Raw genomic sequence first — 20,643 nt, forward strand, 5'->3', positions numbered from 1 at the left:
TTGACTCTCCTTTCAGGGTTGGAAGCAAATCCATGTGGGAATCTCACATGTGACAGGACCTCGTAGAATTCTTTTCTTTTTACCTTGTCCAAGACATACACAGCTGGTGCCATATCCCGTGGTTTACCTTCATCTTGCACCTGCAAATCCTGTTTGATACCCATGTGTGTCAAATCAATCCTAGATTTTAAGGTATCTTTCATCTTGCCTTCAATATTAAGAAGCGTGCTGATAATGTTGTAACATATATTTTTCTCGGTGTGCATCACATCAAGATTATGCCGTAGATCCAAATCTTTCCAATGCTCCAAGTGCCACAAAGTGGACCTGAGGGTAAACAATAATCTCTCTTCTGCCCTGCCATGCTTCCTTTTCTCACTACCATTACCAGGATGGTTTCCTGGTGTAATATGCCTGACCTTCTCTAATTCCACTTGCAACTCATCGGTGGTGAGCCTCTTTGGCGCATCACGGTTTTCGTGATTTTCATTGAACACATGTCTTCGGTATTTTGTAGGATGCGGCTTGTCCTTGGCAAGGAAACGGTGGTGTCCAATGTAACAAATCTTGCTAAGTATTGTGTATGATAGTGAATTCCTGTCACAGCGAACACATGCATTGTAACCATGTGTCGTTCGCCCTGACATAGTGCCCAAAGCCGGGTAATCATGGATGCACCAAATTATAACAGCACGTAGAAAGAAATCAAATGGTGGGCTGTTATATAGGTCTCGAGTGAGAACACCCATCCATAGATGTTGAAGTTCCTCCACAAGAGGCTCCATGAATAAATCAAAATCTTTTCCAAGAATTTTTGGACCTGGGATGAGCAAGGCCATCATGTAGTTTGATTCTTTGGTGCAGACATTTGGAGGCATGTTGTAAGGGATAACAAGCACTGGCCACATGCTATATGTGGCGCTCTGGTGGCCAAATGGGTTAAATCCATCTGACTAAGCCAAGTCTAATATTTGTCGGGTCAGCAACAAACTTTTTGTGTTTCTGATTGAAGCTTTTCCACTCACTACCATGAGATGGATGGCTCATTACATTTTGATCTCTATACTCCTGGTTCCTAGAATGCCACAGTACATCCTCTCTTGTTTCAGCATCATGAAACAACCTCTGCAATCTTGGTGTAATTGGAAAATGTCTCAGAACATTATGAGGAATCCTCTTCACAGCATCGCCATCTTTCCATCTTGATGATTTGCATTTCATGCATTCACTTAAGTTGGCCTAATCCTTCCAGAACAGAACACAATTATTCTTACAAACATGGATCATATCATATCCAATTCCAACTACACGAAGGAAATCCTTCATTTTACTTTAGGTGTGTGGCAGCTCAGATGCATCTAGGAAAGCTTTGCAGAAAGCAGCCAACATCGCATCGAATGATTTGTTGGTCATCCACTCAGATGTCTTCACCTGAAGAAAGGTGAAAGTTCATGAAATGCACGAGCATTTCATAGCATTGTTTAAATGTTGGTCAAACTCACTGGCTCCACCACCACCACCTCCTCCTCCTCCTCTTCCACCTGAGCATCAGGCAGATCAAGATGGTGATCTGCTGCTTCCACGTAGTCAGTAACATTGACGTTCACAGCTTCACCATGATGAACCCACCTAGTATATGTGACCGACATCCCATACAAGTGTAGATGATTTTGCACAGTTGACTAGGGTCTTGTAACTGAATTCATACAACTGCTACACAGGTAGAGCACATCTGATTCGGACCACCGTACTTAGCTCTGATAAAGTTCATGAAGTTTTCAAACCCCTCGACATATGCAGCGGAGAATCTTCAAGCAGAAGTTATCCAAGTCCTATCCATCTGTTAGACATACAAATTAGTTTTGCTACTAGATATTACACGAAAAACATATATGCTTTTTTATGTAGTCCAGAAAAAATACCTAGGTCGATGTCTAAAGCTATTGAAAGATATTTGGACGAGCAGATCTAAGTAACAAAATATATTTAAAGCTAATTCATCAAACAAATTTGAGTGCTAAATTATGGCAGGTTGTTTTAGCAGTCAATGAGGCCGAGGACATAGCTATCGAACTATCAAAGGCCATCGTAGCAACAAAGATCGAGTATAAAACGGTGTAGAGCTATTTCACCTAACAGATTGACTACTAGACCATGGCAATCTACGTCATAATAAATATATGGCAGGATATTTTAGCAACTAATCGGGCTTGGCATGCCATCTCAGCTAAGCAGATAGAGTGCAGAACAGGGCGAGGAAGCTTCTTAAGCAGAGCATATTGACTGTAAACTACTTCGGCAAACAGTGAGATTAACAGCGGCTATCAACTAACATTCAGCTCTACACCGACATGCATGGGGCCTCAGTCTAGAATGTGCGTACCATGGGAGAAGCTGACTGTCGTGCGTCTCCACACGAACGTCACCAGCGATGGCGGCACTGACCGCCATGCTCCTCCGCAAGAACGTTGCCAGTGGTGGCGGCGCTGACCGCCATGCTCCTCCGCAAGAACGTCGCCAGCGGTGGCGGCGCGGCTAGAGGACGGCAGTCTATGAGAGCGTACTGTGGGAGAGAGAGGATCGACGTGCGTCCCCTCGACAAACCGCGGCGCCGACCTATTGGCATGGCGGGGAGGGCGGCTTTGACGGAGCGAATGGAGTGGATGGGGATGGGGGGAGGGGGTTTGGGGTATATTATTGGCTAGTTGGCCGAAGGGCGGTTGAATTTGGGATTTGGGGAAAAAATTGGGGGGGGGGGGATTTCGTGCGGTGGGCGGGGGGAGTTTGGCGCATGGTTGGTTTGTCCAAGTGCAGTCCCACATGTCAGTGAAGAGGCAAGCCGAAGCATGTTCCATTTGCATGAGCCGTGTGTAGGTCCTAACGTGTGTGGGGTGCAATGCGACCGTGACAGGGGTGCTGTGAGTGTACCGCCTTTTTTCCTTTTAAACTAGGTGCTTTGCCACCTCAAAAAAACTTGGTGCTTCGCGTGATCCATCGATACTACTAGTAGTAATCCGGTAATCCTGACAAAAACATCGCGGTCAGGTCTTTTCCCGCGCGATATGCTAGGAGGTTGGCTTAGTTGGGTTTTTAGTACAAGTAATGCTACACCTACGTAATCCCAGTTATGTAATTAACGTAATGTGAAATGTGTGAGCTGTTGACTATAGATTGGGGGAAGGGAGGGGCCCACCACCATGAAAATCAAGGAGGAGAGAGAGAGGTAATTTACATTAACCCTTTCGTAGGTTCCTGTAGATCTAGAAAGATGTGAAATGCGTGAATGTGTAGTAGACGTACTATTGGAGTGCCTAAGATAAATTGTGTATGTAGACCCTATGTGTTTATTTACTTCGCATGTTAGCTTTTTCTCGGTTCAATAAAAAGCAGAGTTGGTGACGATGGTGTGCCTACCATCCTGCAATATAGGCCGTCCGATCTATATCTAACGGATAGGAAGGAAACTATGACGATTTACCTGCACTCCTCTCCACATTTGCAGATAAGGCCTTCCCTCATTCATCCTTTTCTCCCACAAGATCTTGATGTTCCATGCAATGCACGGGCATCTTGCTATTACTCCTACAATATACTATATTATTGTGAAAGTTCATATACACCGGCTGAGATTAATGCAAACACGGAAGATTTTCATTACATTTCGAACTTTTATAGGACAGAAAAATAAAAGAAACCTGACCCAAAACCTATTCTACGGCGGCGACTGACGTCCTCCATCTACGATCTCCTTGTACGGGGTGGGGTTCAAGACAAAGGTGCGGTGTCTGGCGAGGAAGAGTAGAACACCAGAGACGGATCGGCCAGTTGGCACACCATGCCCTGCCGCATCCCATGCCCTACTCATCCTCGGAGGAGTCCCCGACCTCGGCGGTGCCGGACGTTGGACGGCGGCAATTAGGACGCGTGGCTGATGGTGCTCCCGTCATCTTCCGCCATCGTGGCCACCGCTTGTGCGGTCATGTCCGTGTCCGGCTACACCGCTATTGCGTCTCGAGCGGCAACTTGAGCGAGGGCGGCGACCTCGAGCTTCATCCCCGAAGACAAAGCTCCCCCGCGGAGCGTTCGCGCTCACGGTCATGGCGGATGTGGTGCCAGGTAGCAGGACGATGCGCTATGGTGTGGAGGTTAGCTGGGCATTGCCGCTTTAAGTAGCGTATTCCGGTGAGGCCAAAGCATCTGGGCGCGTCATTAAGTCTCCGGAGTTGGTTCCTTGGGCACCGAGCCTCTTAACGATGGCATATGGACGGACGACATGAATGTGGGCAGCTCGCGCTGGCTCGGAACGTACGGCACGATGGCGCGAGGGACGAGGGTTTTTGGTGTGGAAGGGTAGTCAGCTGCGGTCGTGCCAACGTTGGAGATGCCCTTTGCTCACATGCGACCCCACATGTCATTGAAAAAGCAAGATGCCCAGCATGGTCTCATGTCCTGGGGATGCAGTTGGCCGCGTTACACCACTTCACGGATGTGTCGCGGTGCGCGCGCACTTTGACTCCCCGTGCATCCTTGATACGTCTCCAACATATCTATAATTTTTCATTCTTCCATGCTATTATATTATCTGTTTTGGATGTTTAATGGGCTTTACTATGCACTTTTATATTATTTTTGGGACTAACCTATTAACCGAAGGCCCAGTGCAAATTGCTGTTTTTTTGTCTATTTCAGTGTTTCGCAGAAAAGGAATATCAAACGGAATGAAACCTTCACGAGGATCGTTTTTGGAACAAACACAATCCAGGAGACTTGGAGTGGACATCAAGGAAGCAGCGAGGAAGCCACAAGGCAGGAGGGCGTGCCCGGGGGGGCCAGGCACGCCCCCCACCCTCATGGGCCCCTCGCAGCTCCACCGACCTACTTCTTTTGCCTATATATACTCTTATAACCTAAACCATCGGGGAGAGCCACGAAACACCTTTTCCACCGCCGCAGCCTTCTGTACCCGTGAGATCCCATCTTGGGGCCTTTTCCGGCGCTCCGCCGGAGGGGGGTTCGATCACGGAGGGCTTCTACATCAACACCATAGCCTCTCCGATGATGTGTGAGTAGTTTACCATAGACCTTCGGGTCCATAGTTATTAGCTAGATGGCTTCTTCTCTCTCTTTGGATCTCAATACAAAGTTCTCCTCGATCTTCTTGGAGATCTATTCGATGTAATTGCTTTTGCGGTGTGTTTGTCGAGATCCGATGAATTGTGGATTTATGATCAAGATTATCTATGAACAATATTTGATTCTTCTCTGAATTCTTCTATGCATGATTTGATATCTTTGCAAGTCTCTTCAAATTATCGGTTTGGTTTGTCCTACTATATTGATCTTTCTTGCAATGGGAGAACTGCTTAGCTTTGGGTTCAATCTTGCGGTGTCCTTTCCTAGTGACAGCAGGGGCAGCAAGCATGTATTGTATTGTTGCCATCGAGGGTAAAAATATGGGGTTTATATCATATTTCTTGACTTTATCCCTCTACATCATGTCATCTTGCCTAATGCGTTACTCTATTCTTATGAACTTAATACTCTAGATGCATGCTGGATAGAAGTCGATGTGTGGAGTAATAGTAGTAGATGCAGAATCGTTTCGGTCTACTTTGTCACGAACATGATGCCTATGTTTATGATCATGCCTAGATATTCTCATAACTATGCACTTTTCTATCAATTGCTCGATAGTAATTTGTTCACCCACTGTAATATTTTCTATCTTTAGAGAAGCCACTAATGAAACCTATGGCCCTCGGGTCTACTTTACATCATATATGTTTCCAATCTACAATTCTAGTTTACTATTTATTTTGCAATCTTTATTTTCCAATCTATACCACAAAAATACCAAAAAAAATTATCTTATTATCTTTATCAGATCTCACTTTTGCAAGTGGCCATGAAGCGATTGACAACCCCTTTATCAAGTTGGTTGCAAGGTTCTTATTTGTTTGTGCAGGTACTAGTCGACTTGCGTGTAGTCTCCTACTGGATTGATACCTTGGTTCTCAAAAACTGAGGGAAATACTTACTCTACTTTGCTTCATCACCCTTTCCTCTTCAAGGGAAAACCAACGCATGCTCAAGAGGTAGCAAGAAGGATTTCTGGCGCCATTGCCAGGGAGATCTACGCCAAGTCAAGACATACCAAGTACCCGTCACAAACTCTTATCTCTTGCATTACATTATTTGCCATTTGCCTCTCGTTTTCCTCTCCCCCACTTCACCTTTGATGTTTTATTCGCCCTTTTTCCGTTCGTCTCTTTACGCTTGCTTCTTGTTTGCTTGTGTGTTGGATTGATTGTTTGTCGCGATGGCTCAAGATAATACTAAATTGTGTGACTTTTCCAATCCCAACAATAATGATTTTATTAGCACTCCGATTGCTCCTACTACCGATGCTGAATCTTGTGAAATCAATACCGCTTTGTTAAATCTTGTTATGAAAGATCAGTTTTCTGGCCTTCCTAGTGAAGATGCCGCTACCCATCTGAACAACTTCTTGATTTGTGTGATATGCAAAAGAAGAGAGATGTGGATAATAATATTGTTAAATTGAAGCTATTTCCGTTTTCTCTTAGTGATTGTGCTAAAACTTGGTTCTCTTAGTTGCCTAAAATTAGTATTGATTCATGGAATAAGTGCAAATATGATTTTATCTCTAAGTATTTTCCTCCCGCTAAGATCATCTCTCTTAGAAATGATATTATGAATTTTAAGCAACTTGAGCATGAGCATGTTGCACAAGCTTGGGAGAGGATGAAATTAATGATACGTAATTGCCCTACACATGGTTTGAATTTATGGATGATTATACAAAAAATTTATGCTGGATTGAATTTTGCTTCTAGAAATCTTTTAGATTCGGCCGCAGGAGGCACTTTTATGGAAATCACTTTAGGAGAAGCTACTAAACTCCTAGATAATATTAGGATTAATTATTCTCAATGGCACACCGAAAGATCTACTAGTAAAAAGGTTCACCTGATAGAAGAGATTAATGTTTTGAGTGGAAAGATGGATGAACTAATGAAATTATTTGCTAATAAGAGTCCTTCTGATCCTAATGATATGCCTTTGTCTACTTTGATTGAAAATAATAATGAATCTACGGATGTGAATTTTGTTGGTAGGAACAATTTTGGTAATAACGCGTATAGAGGAAATTTTAATTCTAGAACGGTCCCTAGTAATTCCTCTAATAATTATGGTAATTCCTACAACAACTCTTATGGAAATTTTAATAAGATGCCCTCTATTTTTGAGACTAGTGTTAAAGAATTTATGATTTCTCAAAAGAATTTCAATGCTTTGCTTGAAGAAAAATTGCCTAAGAATTTCTCTTGATGTTGATTCTTTGAAACTTATATCTATTCCACCTAAGCATGATATCAATGAGTCTATCAAAGCCATGCGAATTTCCATTGATGAGTGCAAAGAAAGAACCGCTCGGATGCGTGCTAAAAAGGACTGCTTTGCAAAAGCGTGTTCTTCTAGTTTCCATGATAATAATGATGAAGATCGAAAAGTGATTGATGTGTCCTCTATTAAATCTTTGTTTTCCAATATGAATCTTGATAAAGATGGGACTGGAGATGAGTCGACTTTAGTTAAAAGGCGTCCCAGTGATTCAGAGTTTTTAGATCTTGATGCAAAAATTGGTAAAAGTGGGATTGAAGAGGTCAAAACTTTACATAGCAATGAACCCACCATTTTGGATTTCAAGGAATTTAATTATGATCATTGTTCTTTGATAGATAGTATTTCCTTGTTGCAATCCGTGTTAAATTCTCCTCATGCTTATGCTCAAAATAAAGCTTTTACCGAACATATCGTTGATGCTTTAGCGCAATCTTATGAAGAAAAACTTGAATTAGAAGTTTCTATTCCTAGAAACTTTATGATGAGTGGGAACCTACTATTAAAATTAAAATTAAAGATCATGAATGCTATGCTTTATGTGATTTGGGTGCTAGTGTTTCCACGATTCCAAAAACTTTGTGAGATGTGTTAGGTTTCCGTGAATTTGATGATTGTTCTTTAAATTTGCATCTTGCGGATTCCACTATTAACAAACCTATGGGAAGGATTAATGGTGTTCTTATTGTTGCAAATAGGAATTATCTACCTGTATATTTCATTGTTCATGATATAGATTGCAATCCTACTTGTCCTATTATTCTTGGTAGACCTTTCCTTAGAACGATTGGTGCAATTATTGATATGAAAGAAGGAAATATTATATTCCAATTTCCATTAAGGAAAGGCATGGAATACTTTTCCTAGGAAGAAAATTAAATTACCTTATGAATCTATTTTGAGAGGCACTTATGGATTGCATACCAAAGATGATAATACCTAGATCTATTCTTGTTTTTATGCCTAGCTAGGGGCGTTAAACGATAGCGCTTGTTGGGAGGCAACCCAATTTTACTTTTGTTTATTGTTTTTTTGTTCCTGTTTAGTAATAAATAATTCATCATGCTACTTATATGATTGTGTTTTTTATGTTTTAATTAGTGTTTGTGCCAAGTAAAGCCTTTAGAATCTTCTTGGATGATTGTTGTTTGATCTTGCTGAAAAAAACAGAAAGTATGCACTCACGGGAATAATTTTCATTTTTTACCAGAGAGTGATAAAATACCAATTCTAATTGCAGTAGATGAACATACAAATTATTTAGGACAGCCTAATTTCTCAGGATTTTGGGAGTTACAGAACTATTTGAAACTTACAGATTACTACAAACTGTTATGTTTTTGACAGATTCTGTTTCCGTGTGTTGTTTGCTTATTTTGATGAATCTATGGCTAGTATCGGGGGGTATGAACCATAGAGAAGTTGGAATACAGTAGGTTTAACACAAATATAAATAAAGAATTAGTTCATTACAGTACCTTAAAGTGGTGATTTGTTTTCTTATACTAACGGAGCTCATGACATTTTCTGTTGAGTTTTGTGTTGTGAAGTTTTCAAGTTTTTGGGTAAAGATTTGATGGATTTTGGAACAAGGAGTGGCAAGAGCCTAAGCTTGGGGATGCCCAAGGCACCCCAAAGTAAATTCAAGGACAACCAAAAGCCTAAGCTTGGGGGTGCCCCGAAAGGCATCCCCTCTTCCATCTTCGTCCATCGGTAACTTTACTTGAGGCTATATTTTTATTCACCACATGATATGTGTTTTGCTTGGAGCTTCTTGTATGTTTTGTGTCTTTGCTTTTTAGTTTACCACAATCATCCTTGCTGTACACACCTTTTGGAGAGACACGCATGAATAGGAATGTAACACCCACAATGCGGCTATATCTCCCACGTGTCGGGGCACGACTTAGAGGCATAGCCGCATGGTAGGCATGTCGCAAGAGGGGTAATCTTTACACATACCATGTACTGAATAAGAAAGGGATAAAGAGTCGGCTTACAATCGCCACTTCACACAATACATGAATAGTTCATACATCATCCAGAATAGAATCAAGGTCCGACTACGGAACCAAAACAAAAGAAGACAACCCCAAATGCTAGATCCCCGATCGTCCCAACTGGGCACCACTACTGATCAACAGGAAACGAAACAAAACAACGATCAAGATCTTCCTCGAGCACCCACTTGAGTTGGGTTGCGTCACCTGCACTGGTATCATCGGCACCTGCAACTGTTTGGAAGTATATGTGAGTCACGGGGACTCAGCCATCTCACACCCGCGAGATCAAGACTATTTAAGCTTATGGGTAGGAAAAAGGGTAGTAAGGTGCAGCTGCAGTAAGCACTAAGCATATATGGTGGCTAACTTAGGCAAATAAGAGAGAGGAGAGAAGCAACGCAACGTTCGTGAACTAGAAGTGATCAAGAAGTGATCCTAAAACTACTTACGTTCAAGCATAACACAAGAACCATGTGCACTTCCCGGACTCCGCCGAGAAGAGACCATCACGGCTACACACGCGGTTGATGAATTTTAATTAAGTTAAGTTTCATGTTCTCTACAACCGGATATTAACAAATTCCCATCTGCCACATAACCGAGGGCACGGCTTTCGAAAGTTCGAAACCCTGCAGGGGTGTCCCAACTTAGCCCATCACAAGCTTTCACGGTCAACGAAGGATATTCCTTCTCGCGGGAAGACCCGATCAGTCTCGGAATCCGGGTTACAAGACATTTCGATAATGGTAAAACAAGACCAGGAAAGCCGCCCGGATGTGCCGACAAATCCCGATAGGAGATGCACATATCTCGTTCTCAGGGCACACCGGATGAGCTAGACGTTGGGTTGGCATAGACCCTGGTTGCCCAGGGGGCGCCGGACATCGTCAGGTTGGACCAACACTTAGAGAAGCACTGGCCCAGGGGGGTTAAAATAAATATGACCCTCGGGCTCCAGAAACCCAAGGGAAAAAGGCTAGGTTGTTAGGCAAATGTAAAACCAAGGTTGGGCCTTGCTAGAGGAGTTTTATTCAAAGCAAACTGTCAAGGGGTTCCCATAACACCCAACCGCGTAAGGAACGCAAAATCAAGGAACATAACACCGGTATGATGGAAACTAGGGTGGCAAGAGTGGAACAAAACACCAGGCATAAGGCCGAGCCTTCCACCCTTTACCAAGTATATAGATGCATTAATTAAAATAAGAGATATTGTGATATCCCAACAATATCCATGTTCCAACATGGAACAAACTTCAACTTCACCTGCAACTAGCAACACTATAAGAGGGGCTGAGCAAAGCGGTAACATAGCCAAACAACGGTTTGCTAGGAAAGGAGGGTTAGAGGCTTCACATGGCAATATGGGAGGCATGACATAGCAAGTGGTAGGTATCGCGGCATAGCAATAGAGCGATCAACTAGCAAGCAAAGATAGAAGTGATTTTGAGGGTATGGTCATCTTGCCCGAGATCCCGCAAGGAAGAAGAACGAGTCCATGAAGAAGACAAACGGACGTAGTCGAACGGATCCTCACAAACGCGACGTTATCGGAACTAACCCGAAGAAGCAACACCGGAAAGAAGCAAACAACATAGTAAACAACCATCACATAATCATGGCATGATGCACAACCAAGGATGATGCATGTCCCATTTAATGAGGCATGGCATGGCAAAGTGCACAAACAAAACTACAAATTAAGTGGAGCTCAATATGCAACGAGTTGCATATTGACGGAACACCACATGACTTATTTAGTTCTCTCCCGTTTATGTACCCAACAATATTAAATGTTGTTAAAGATGGCAAAAGGTGAAGCATATGAAAACTACCTATCTAGGCAAGTTTAAATGAGGCCGGAACAATAAGCAACAAGTCCGGAGAAATCCTCATGAGCATATTATGGATTTAGTACTGTTCTGCACTAAACATAATCTTAGAGTTGTTAAACATGCAAGAAGAGTGCACCATGTTGAACTAGGCATTTTTCTACCCCATTTACATATAAATTTTATTAAGTTTGGAGCTACGGTTATTAAGTTATGAAATAAAGCATTTTAGCATGGCAAGAGGCAAAATATAAGCAAACATCATTTTAAACATTTTTAACATGGATGAAAGTTGCAAATTATTGATCTACACAAAATTCTAAGCATTTTACATATAAAGTTTATTAGGTTCTGATGCACGGGTGAAAAGTTGTTATATGCATGATGTTGGAGGGCTTTTCTGTAAAACTGAAGTCTCTGGAAAATAGGAAAAACGTTCTAAGGAAAAAAACACGAAATAGACCGAAATAGAGGCCGGCCCAACATTGCACAGGGGCGGGGGATGCTCACCAGGCCTCATGGGCCGGACTGTGGAGGAAGGAGTTGGGCCGTGGATCTGGGCAGGGAGCGGGGCCCATCCAGGGAGGTGGCGGCGCTCGCTATCTCCTACGCACAGGAGGTCGATCGAGGCCATGGTGAGGCCGGCGACGGGGAGGCCGGGACTGGCTCCGGAGATGGACGCAGGGGACGGATCTGGGCGTGGGCGGCTCGATCCGGTGGAGGGAAGCGTCGGAGGAGGTCGGTGGAGGCAGATCTGGCCGGTGCTTTGCCGGATCCGGACAACGGCGACGGTTGGCGGGACTCCAAGTGCGGCGGCGGAGCTTCCATGGCAGAGAGAGGGAGAAAGGTTAGAGAGAAAAACGAAGGAGGCAGGAGAAGGAAGGAGCACGGCGGCGGCGACCTATGGGGCACCGGCAACAAGGCGGAGCACAACGGCGGCGAGGATCCGGCGAAGACGACGACCGACGACGAGGTTGGGGCGGCGCTGGAGTAGGTAGCGCGGTTCGGGAGCTCGGGGAGGAGCCAGGGGAACGGCGGTGGAGCGCTCGGGCCCCGATGGGCTTCCCAAGGCCTGATCAGGGTCCTGGCGGGCCCGTGGGCTTCGCGGCGGCGCGGGGAGAATAGGGGGCGACGTGGAGGCGTGGGAGTGGCCCTGGCAGCGGCGCAGGTGGCGGCCGGCCCTGTGGGACGGCGCCAAGTGGCGAGCAGGGGCTGGAGCAGCGCGGAAATTGAGGGGGGGTAGAGGTAGGGGGAGGGCTAGGGATGCCCAAAAATGGCAAGGGGACTGTTTACATAGGGTAGGGGTTAGGGTTTGGTGGGTCTGAGGCCGTTTCTGGACCCTCCGATCGCAATTGAACGGTTCCCGGTCAGAGGGGGGGTTAGGTGAGCTGCAGGCGGGCTGTGCAGAGTGCGATGGTTGAAAGGAGAGAAGAGAAAGCAGCCTGTCAACGGTTTCCGGAGACCAAAAACGTCCGACGATAGACCGGCTACTATTGCCGCTATATTTATCCGTTGGGGCATCAAACGGACTCTGAATGCGTTGAAACTTGGCCGGTGACCTACTAACAACAAAACGACACCGCACGCCAACTCTCATCCCATTCCGTGAACATTTCCCGGCCACTTATAAAATAATATTTCGGACGTGCCGTGGGTGCGTGCAAGTGTGTCTTGGCTCAGAACGGACAACAGACGAAATTGGGGGAATCCGGACGGATGCAAGTTTTGAAAACATGCAGATGCAATGCGGACGATGACATGGCAATAAGCAACACGCAAGAAAAAGACAAGGCAACACCAGCGAATAACTAGAAGACACCTGGCACATCGGTCTCGGGGCGTTACACGGAATTTATTAGAATACTCTTTGCGCTTCACTTATATCTTTTGAGCCAGATGATTTTTCTCTAGTGCTTCACTTATATCTTTTAGAGCACGGTGGTGGTTTTATTTTATAGAAATTATTGATCTCTCATGCTTCACTTATATTATTTTGAGAGTCCTTTAGAACAGCATGGTAATTTGCTTTGGCTATTAAATTAGTCTTAATATGATAGGCATCCAAGATGGGTATAATAAAAACTTTCATATAGAGTGCATTGAATACTATGAGAAGTTCGATACTTGATGATTGTTTTGAGATAAGAAGATGGTAATATTAGATTCATGCTAGTTGAGTAGTTGTGAATTTGAGAAATACTTGTGTTGGAGTTTGCAAGTCCCATAGCATGCACGTATGGTAAACGTTGTGTGACAAATTTGAAGCATGGGGTGTTTCTTTGATTGTCCTCCTTATGAGTGGCGGTCGAGGACGAGCGATGGTCTTTCCTACCAATCTATCCCCCTAGGAGCATGCGTGTAATGCTAGGTTTTTGATGACTTGTAGATTTTTGAAATAAGTCTGTGAGTTCTTTATGACAAATGTTGAGTCCATGGATTATAGCACTCTCACCTTCCCATCATTTCTAGCCTCTTCGGTACCGTGCATTGCCCTTTCTCACCTTCAGAGCTGGTGCAAACTTCGCCGGTGCATCCAACCCCTATGATATGATACGCTCTATCACACATAAACCTCCTTATATCTTCCTTAAAACAGCCACCATACCTACCTATTATGGCATTTCCATAGCCATTCCGAGATATATTGCCATGCAACTTTCCACCGTTACGTCTATTATGACACGCTTCATCATTGTCATATTGCCTTGCATGATCATGTAGTTGACATCGTATTTGTGGCAAGGCCACCATGCATAATTTCATACATGTCACTCTTGATTCATTGCCCATCCCGGTACATCGCCGGAGGCATTCATATAGAGTCATAGTTTGTTCTAGTATCGAGTTGTAATCTTTGAGTTGTAAATAAATAGAAGTGTGATGACCACCATTAATAGAGCATTGTCCCAAAACGAAATAAGGGGAAGGCCAAATGAAAAAAAAAGAAATGCAAATAAAAAAAGGGACAATGCTACTATCCTTTTTCCGCCCTTGTGCTTCAAAGTAGCACCATGATCTTCATGACAGAGAGTCTCTTATATTGTCACTTCCATATACTAGTGGGAATTTTTCATTATAGAACTTCGCTTGTATATTCCAACAATGGGCTTCCTAAAATGCCCTGGGTCTTCATGATTAAGCAAGTTCGATGCACAACCACTTAGTTTGTTTTGTTGAGCTTTCAGACATTTATAGCTCTAGTGCATCCATTGCATGGCAATCCCTACTCCTCGCATTGACATCAATTAACGGGCATCTCCATAGACTGTTGATTAGCCGCGTCAATGTTAGACTTTCTCCTTTTTTGTCTTCTCCACACAACCCCCATCATTATATTCTATTCCACCCATAGTGCTATGTCCATGGCTCACGCTCATGTATTACGTGAAAGTTGAAAAAAGTTTGAGATTACTAAAGTATGAAACAATTGCTTGGCTTGTCACCGGGGTTGTGCATGATGAGAGCAGTTTTGTGTGACGAAAATGAAGAATAGCCAAACTATATGATTTTGTAGGGATAAGCTTTCTTTGGCCATGTTATTTTGAGAAGACATAATTCCTTAGCTAGTATGCTTGAAGTATTATTATTTTTATGTCAATATTAATTTTTTGTCTTGAATCTTTCGGATCTGAACATTCATGCCCCAATAAAGAAAATTACGTTGAAAATTATGTTAGGTAGCATTCCACATAAAAAAATTCTGTTTTTATCATTTACCTACTTGAGGACAAGCATGAATTAAGCTTGGGGATGCTTGATACGTCTCCAACATATCTATAATTTTTGATTGTTCCATGCTATTATATTATCTGTTTTCGATGTTTAATGGGCTTTACTATGCAATTTTATATTATTTTTGGGACTAACCTATTAACCGAAGGCCCAGTGCAAATTGCTGTTTTTTTTGCCTATTTTAGTGTTTCACAGAAAAGGAATATCAAACGGAATCCAAATGGAATGAAACCTTCGCGAGGATTGTTTTTGGAACAAACGCAATCCAGGAGACTTGGAGTGGACATCAAGGAAGTAGCGAGGAAGCCACGAGGCAGGAGGGTGTGCCCGGGGGGGCCAGGCGCGCCCCCCACCCTCGTGGGCCCCTCGCAGCTCCACCGACCTACTTCTTTCGCCTATATATACTCTTATACCCTAAAACCATCAGGGAGAGCCACGAAACACCTTTTCCACCGCCGAAACCTTCTGTACTCATGAGATCCCATCTTGGGGCCTTTTCCGGCGCTCCGCCGGAGGGGGATTCGATCACGGAGGGCTTCTACATCAACACCATAGTCTCTCCGATGATGTGTGAGTAGTTTACCACAGACCTTCGGGTCCATAGTTATTAGCTAGATGGCTTCTTCTCTCTCTTTGGATCTCAATACAAAGTTCTCCTGGATCTTCTTGGAGATCTATTCGATGTAATTCTTTTTGCGGTGTGCTTATCGAGATCCGATGAATTGTGGATTTATGATCAAGATTATATATGAACAATATTTGATTCGTCTCTGAATTCTTACATGCATGATTTGATATATTTGCAAGTCTCTTCGAATTATCAGTTTGGTTTTGCCTACTAGATTGATCTTTCTTGCAATGGGAGAATTTCTTAAATTTGGTTTCAATCTTGCGGTGTCCTTTCCTAGTGCCAGCAGGGCCAGCAAGGCACGTATTGTATTGTTGCCATCGAGGGTAAAAAGATGGGGTTTATATCATATTGCTTGGGTTCATCCCTCTACATCATGTCATCTTGCCTAATGTGTTACTCTGTTCTTATGAACTTAATACTCTAGATGCATGCTGGATAGCGGTCGATGTGTGGAGTAATAGTAGTAGATGCAAAATCGTTTCGGTCTACTTGTCACGGACGTGATGCCTATGTTTATGATCGTGCCTAGATATTCTCATAACTATGCGCTTTTCTATCAATTGCTCGACAGTAATTTGTTCACCCACCATAGTATTTGCTATCTTGAGAGAACCCACTAGTGAAACCTATGGCCCCCGGGTCTACTTTACATCATATAAGTTTCCAATCTACAATTCTAGTTTACTATTTATTTTGCAATCTTTATTTTCCAATCTATACCAAAAAATACCAAAAATATTTATCTTATTATCTTTATCAGATCTCACTTTTGCAAGTGGCCGTGAAGGGATTGACAACCTCTTTATCGCGTTAGTTGCAAGGTTCTTATTAGTTTGTGCAGGTACTAGGCGACTTGCGTGTAATCTACTACTGAATTGATACCTTGGTTCTCAAAAACTGAGGGAAATACTTACGCTACTTTGCTGCATCACCCTTTCCTCTTCAAGGAAAAACCAACGCATGCTCAAGAGGTAGCAATCCTCGAGGAGCGGGGTGTTGATCTGATGGTCGTGCCACAGCGCTAACGCCACCCTCGGCACACTAAAACCGGCCGTGTCTAGTGATGACGAGTGTGTCGCTCACCATGGACGCCCTATCCAGATGCGGTGCTGGAGCTACGCCACGTTGCTAGCCCCCACGACCGACATGAACGGTTGCCGGTGGCGAGGAGGTCATGGGCCAGGTCCTCCATTGGACTAGTCTGTGCCACGTCATCCCGACAAGTGTGCCCCACATGTCGGTTTCCCTGTTTTCTCGGCCATATTCGAGCGTCACTGCTCCGCGTTGCGCATTAGGCACAGAACAGTTGGTTTTTGTGCCCTGGTTCAAATGTGGTACTGTACCAAGTTGTTACCCTAGCCCCAAGTGTGGTGGCTTTGGGTACAGTACCACCCTTTTCCTTTTCAATTAGTGAAGCGTAACACTTGATTAAGTAGACGGATGGTGTGCAAAATGTAGGTGTCCAACTGTTTCAAAGAATAATTGAGGTGTGCCCGGTCCATGCCCACATCTAGGGGTCCAACTTACCATGTTCCGGCAGTAGTAACTATACTAGTCCCTGTGTACTCCCTCTGTTTTTATTTACTCCGCATTTTATCTTTTCTCATAGTCAAACTTTGTTAACTTTGACAAAGTTTATAGACAGAAATAATAACATATACAATAACAAATCAATACCATTAGATTCATTACTGAATATACTTTCACATCATATATATTTGCTATTGTAAATGTTCATATATCTACTCTTACTAGAAAGATGCCCGTGTGTTGCACGTAACATCAAGATGCATTTGTGTGACTAGTTTATCTTGTGAGAGAAAAGGATGAACGAGGGAAGGCCTTATTTGCAAATGTGGAGAGGTGTGTGGGTACCTTTTTGCAAAACTTCCATAGTTTCCTTCCCATCCATCAGGTATAAATTGGACGGCCTATATTGCAGGATGGCGGGCACACCATCATCACCAACTCTTTTTTATAAGAGTCTGTCCGATTTATATCTGACGGATAGGAAGGAAACTATGGAAATTTTGAAAAAAGATACCCACACCCCTCTCCACATTTTCAAATAAGGGCTTCCCTCATTCATCCTTTTCTCCCACAAGATAAACTAGTCATACAAATGCATCTTGATGTTCCGTGCAACGCACGGGCATCTTGCTAGTGTAGCTAAAAAGCAGAGTTGGTGATGATGGTGTGCCTGCCATCCTGCAATATAGGCCATCCGATCTATATCTAACGGATAGTAAGGAAAGTATGACAATTTACCCGCACTGCTCTCCACATTTGCAGATAAGGCCTTCCCTCGTTCATCCTTTTCTCCCACAAGATCTTGATGTTCCGTGCAAGGCACGATCATCTTGCTAGTTTTCTATAAATTTGGTCAAATTCTATGAAGTTTGACTTTAGTCAAACCTAATATGCAGAGTAAATAAAAACAGAGGCAGTATTTTACTCCCTGACCAGACGGAAGGGAAAACGAGACAACTTATTGTTTATTTGAGCCGTTCAGGTATAATCATGCGGCGTTGCTTATTTCTCATTCCTCTCCAACACTCTTCTCCATCGATCATGTCGCCCTCCAGTCGAGTCCATCCTCCCGCATGCCTCATTTGAACATTCCGCCGAGTATTATTCGCATGTGGGCCTAGACCATGCTTGTATTTCCAATGTTGTAACTTGTCTAAAGTGCATACAAACAAATGGTGCACTTAAAGTTTTACTTTACCTCCACTACGTGTCTCTTCCCGTCTTAGTTCTAACATCCCATTCGGTTCATGCCACGACACATCTTGATGAGATCGATTGATGTTGAGAGATAAATTGCGTTACGTGCAAGGAAATAAAGGTTTGGTCTATTTCTATGATATAAATGACCCGTGGGGGGGGGGTCTGTGGGGATCAGAGGGAGTATATTGTACGTTCATAAGCGAAACAAACGTATTGTACCCACCCTAGTCCTCTTTCAATCGATCTCTGTACTCCGAGATGAAATCGATTGAAAACAAGTGGGTGCATGTGTGATACCTAAGGAGGATTCAAAATTTTGAACCGGTGATCATAGCATCCGCAAATCATATATAAAGGGTATTCAATGTTCGTTTCGCTTTCGAACGTACAATATACTCCCTCCGATCCTTTCCAGTTTACATATAAGTTTTATGTGTAGTCAATGTATCTCTACTTTGATCAAACTTGCAGAAAAAAGTATCAACATTCAACAACACTCAATCAGTATTGTTAGATTCGTACGTACTCCTAGATTTGTATTTAAACAGAGATGGTTTCCAATTGGTTTTCAACCACGTGAATGTGCTTGTTCTCGCGCATGCTCTTCCTACTAGGATTTCGCCACATATAGCCAGTCCAATAGTAACTTTTTTAAGCTCCCTGTCCAATAGTACTAGTGGAGTACTGACAACATCTGTAGTAGAGTATGCAGTGCTCATTGTACTCCCTCCTTCCATTTATATAGGGCCTAAGAGCAAGTGTAATAAGGCCTAGTCGGCAGGCTATAAGACTTGTCGTGTCATTAAAATCCTACTTGGAGGAGTGAGAAGAGAGGAGAGAGAGTGACGCGGGCTCTTATTCTACATCCCCGCTATAACACATAGATCAAGAAAAAATAGTATGCATGCAACTCTCTTCCAATTATATACCTTGCTCATGCAAATATTAAATGCTCCATTCTAAGAGCCAACTTACATGGCACTTTTGTCTATGTGGAGGATAGAGATGTGAAAAAGTAAGGGGAGTGAGCTCTCATGCAAGAGCCTAGCTATATACGCATTCCTTGGTAAATACAATAAATATGAAGAAAGAGATAGAGAGGAGAAGTACTAATACAATAGCCAACCTTATTTTTTTGTGGGAAATAGCCAACCTTATAGCCCACACTATTATATGAGTGCATATAGATGATGGCTATAAATGACATGGCAGTTCCTTATAGCCATCGGCTGGCTATATTGTTAACCATGCTCTAATGCGTTTTTCAAAACCGCCTTTGACTATTGACAAGATTAATAGTACATTAGATGTATAATGTGAAAATTATATCATTGGAAGCTCCTTTCACATACGAATTTCACCATATGCTTTGTGTAAGTTGCAATGCATATATTATTACTCCAACATTTGGTCAAAGGTAGCCTTGAAAAACGTATTAGGCCCTGTAGATGGAAAGAGGGAGTAGTAGTTGTCAGTGTCAAAACCGGCGGATCTCGGGTAGGGGGTCCCGAACTGTGCGTCTAGGATCGATGGTAACAGGAGACGGGGGACACGATGTTTACCTAGGTTCAGGTCCTCTCTATGGAGGTAATACCGTACTTCCTGCTTGATTGATCTTGATGGATACGAGTATTACAAGAGTTGATCTACCACGAGATCGTAATGGCTAAACCCTAGAAGTCTAGCCTATCAATATGGTAATGAGTATATGTGGTGTCCTTTCCAAACTATCCCCTTCGGTTTATATAGACACCGAGGGGATCTAGGGTTTACATGGAGTCGGTTACATTAGAAGGAATCTTCGGTCGCCAAGCTTGCCTTCCACGCCAATTAGACTCCAATCCGGACACGGTGAAGTCTTCGGCCTTCATGTCTTCACATCCCATCAGTCCGACCAATGGATAACAGGCCGGACGCCCGAGGACCCCTTAGTCCAGGACTCCCTCAGTAGCCCCTGAACCTGGCTTTCAATGACAAGGAGTCCGGCATGCAGATTGTCTTCGGAATTGCAAGGCGGGTTCCCCTTTCTCTGAAGTCCAAGATAGTCTTCGGATGCAATGATAGCATCCTGACCTGTTGTGCACACCATACACAACCGCAGAGAGAATATAATATTTGCACGAATCTAATATGTTGACAGGTTTTTCCAACACAACATCACGTCTGTCCAGTTATAATTTCGAACCGTTTTTCTTCTGCCATTCCACGCTTCGAGACGCGGTTGCTATCGGCACGTCTTGTCAAAACAGAGATCGTGTCCCCTTATTGCGGGATTCTCATCAATGCGGGCA

Source organism: Triticum urartu, chromosome 5A (assembly GCF_056163025.1).
Source record: "Triticum urartu cultivar PI428250 chromosome 5A, HENAU_Tu73, whole genome shotgun sequence".
Classification (NCBI taxonomy): Eukaryota; Viridiplantae; Streptophyta; class Magnoliopsida; order Poales; family Poaceae; genus Triticum; species Triticum urartu.